Genomic DNA, 3,392 nt, shown 5'->3' with positions numbered 1-3,392 from the left:
CGTCAGAACAGACGCGACGGAGAAAGAAAAACTGTGAGAATGGGATAGAAACAGCGGTCGTAGCAGAACAAATAAGATCGTGAAAGTGAATGTTAGAGTCGGCAATGCCGTATGAAAGTGTCCCTGAAATGGAAGGAGGAAAGGAAAGCCGGCCTATTGATTATGGAAGGAAGAAAAAGCCTGGAGAACAGACCGTTTTGAACTGTGGAACATCAAGTCCAGGCATGTGAGAGTGCTGGGATTTGAAGGAATGGATAGGTTTTCACCAGCAACAAAAAAATTATCTTTCATGTGCTGAAGATTGATTTCTTGCTGCATTCTATTCACAAATGTGGCAGAGGACAAAAGAGGTAAACAAAACTGTACTGTAACTCGGATTCCTGCGACCACAACGCAGAGTGTGGACCAGGATACGATCACGGCGACGCACATCAGCTGTGGCAGTCGTGCCCGAACAACAGCAATGTCGCGCACGGTATTGGTTGGAAAAGAAGGATGTTTGGTGATGTGGTTAAAGTACTAAGCACTTTAAATTCTGGCAGCGGTGGAATCGGAACCCATAATCCTACAGAGACTGGAGTTTTAATCCAGCGCCTTAGACCGCTCGGCCACGCTACCAGTTGATAGTATTTCCTCATAATTTGCTATCTAATGATTGAAATGCGGCTTTCTTGCTTTTTGACCTTTGAGTCGAGGATTTTCCATTGAACGAATAAAATAAATGGACTTTCTGAGCAATGTTCATGCGACGAGGTGACCGAGTGGTTGAGGTGATGGATTCCTAATCCATTGTGCTCTGCACGCATGGTTTTTATCCCATCCGCGCCATTATTACATTTACCGTTTGATGTGTTGGTTCCTTCCTTGTATTCATCCAGAAGTCCTGGGCCTCGGTCCAATCCGAAGCCACGGTGGATGAATTTTGCATTGCTCGCTGAACTCTGCTCAAATCTGCAAAGTCCTGAGGTGTTGCGAGTGTAAGATGTGAATAACGTGAAGTATCAATCAAAGTGCACAATGACGCCCCGGGAAAGCGAGTATCTCTCCACAGATACTGCGATTTATTTATTTATCCAACTGTCATTGGCAAAATGACCGAATGTGTTCATTTGTATATCTGTATGGGTAAAGAAAACCCCATTTTGATCATTTCCAGGAAACAGTCAAGTACATAAATTAGTTTGTCAAACTCATAACGACCGCTGGGATTTGCTGATTGAAAATTTCAATGGAAATTGAGACCGTCACTCAGTATTGGAAAAAATATACCCGCTGGGGTTTCGGGGTTGTTATCGGTTTATTGATATCACTGAGGAACCCATTTTAAACGAGGTGAAGGTGCAAATCTAACGATGGATTTAAAATTTATCACCTTAACCACTGCTCAGTTAAAATCGCAATGAGTTATCGCTCGGTAACACAGCGTGCATCCAGCCCCCAACCCGTCTCCTTTCAATCATATTCTGATTGTGACAATCACCTGTTTATTTTTTTTCTGTTCTATTTTTCTCTGTAGTTTTGTAAGAAGAAGACAGCCGAAGACATAAAATTAAAAGTTGGCGTCTTAAAAATGCTTCCTCCCCGTCGGGGAATTAAACCCCGGACTAAGGCGGGGCAACTCACCACGATAAGAGAGAAAGAAAGAACGAAAGAAAGACAGAGTCAGTTGTTCGTTGTCTAATAAAGAGATGGAAATGTGAAAGGTTCTTACAACATTGGCCCGTGGACAATGAAACAAACTGTCATCAAATAAATAGTAAAATGAAATGCACTGACACATGAAGCATGTCGAACACCATCTGGGATGAGTGTACATTCAATAAAGTAGTTCCTTGTTAGTATAGTGGTGAGTATCCCCAGCCTGTCACGCGGGAGACCGGGGTTCAATTCCCCGATGAGGAGTTTATAACTTTATCGCATTTGAAAGCTTCACTTTTGTTTCTCTGCAGAAAATACAGTGTGGAACTGACTCAGAGTTGACTCCCATTTGCCTTACTTTAATTTTGCTGATGTTCCAGCGGTTTTAAAATCTGCTCTCTGCGTCACTCTTCACCTCGATGTTAAACTGGATTCTGTGATGGTGGGGATCTCGTGAGGAGGCCGAGATGGATCATCCACTCGGCACTTCTGGCTGAAGATGGTTGTCTCTCTCCGTTACTCTCTCTGTCGGTCGGCCTCTCTCTGTTTCGGGCTGGTGACTGAGACCCGGTCTGTTCACAGCGCGATTCTCCGTTTTATTTCTTGCCCATTACTGTGGTTCTCACATCGAGCTGAAAAGTGAGGCAGAGAGCAGATTTGAAAATCGCTGTGAAATCAAATTTTGGAAGTGGGCAAGGCCGAGTCAGTTTTTCATTGTATTTTCCACATCCAATATTACAGATAAATGAAAGTGAAACTTTTCAAGGCAGCAATAACATCATCAGAGAATGGAACACCAGTCTCCCAGGGGATAGGCGGGGATACTCAGCACGACAGTAACAAGGAATTGGTCAAAATGGGGTTTTCATTACCTGTAAAGATATACAAAAAATACATTTGTTTCTTTTGCAAATGACAGTTGCATAAATAAATAAATCTCAGTATCTGTGGGGAGATACTCGCTTTCCCGGGGCGTCATTGTGCACTTTGATTGATACTTCACGTTATTCACATCTGACACTCGCAACACCTCCGGGCGCCAATCAGGACTTTGTTGATTTGAGCAGAGTTCAGCGAGCAATGCAAAATTCATCCACCGTGGCTTCGGATTGGACCGAGACCCTGGACTTCTGATTGAATGTTGGGAAGAAACCAACACATCAAACGGTAAATGCAATAATGGCGCGGATGGGATACAAAACCATGCGTGCAGAGCACAATGGATAAACAGACCATCACCTCAACCACTCGGTCACCTCGTCGTATGAACATTGCTCAGAAAGCCCATTTATTTTATTCGTTCAATGGAAAATCCTGGATTCAAAGGTCAAAAAGCAAGAAAACCACATTTCAATCACCAGATAGCAGATGCTGAACACATCAGTATCAGGTGGTAGTGTGGCCGAGCGGTCTAAGGCGCTGGATTAAGGTTCCAGTCTCTTCGGGGGCGTGGGTTCGAATCCCACCACTGCCAGAATTTAAAGTGCATGTTTTTTAACCAGATGACCAAACATCCTTCTTTTCCAAGCAGCACCGTGCGCGACATTGCTGTTGTTCGGGCACGACTGCCCCACCTGATGTTCGTTGCCGTGATCCTATCGTGGTTCATTCTCTGCGTTATGATCGCAGTAACTTCGGCTCGAATACGAGTTTCAATACTGTTTCATTTACCTCTTTCATCCTTTGCCACATTTGCTAATAGAATGCAGCAAGAAATCAATCTTTAGCACATGAAAGAAATATTTTTTGTTGCT

The 3,392-nt window shown here is 43.6% G+C and overlaps 1 non-coding gene across 1 annotated transcript; it reads left to right on the top strand.

Moving 5' to 3' along the window:
* The first annotated feature begins 3,030 nt into the window (after nucleotides 1-3,030).
* Nucleotides 3,031-3,112, top strand: trnal-aag (transfer RNA leucine (anticodon AAG)). Its single transcript has one exon. It is a non-coding gene; the product is annotated as a tRNA-Leu (tRNA).
* Nucleotides 3,113-3,392: the final 280 nt, after the last annotated feature.

This window comes from Heptranchias perlo, chromosome 35 (assembly GCF_035084215.1).
Source record: "Heptranchias perlo isolate sHepPer1 chromosome 35, sHepPer1.hap1, whole genome shotgun sequence".
NCBI classification, from domain to species: domain Eukaryota; kingdom Metazoa; phylum Chordata; class Chondrichthyes; order Hexanchiformes; family Hexanchidae; genus Heptranchias; species Heptranchias perlo.
Note: the sequence above shows the minus strand (reverse complement) of the source record. Positions and strands in the feature narration are given on the sequence as shown.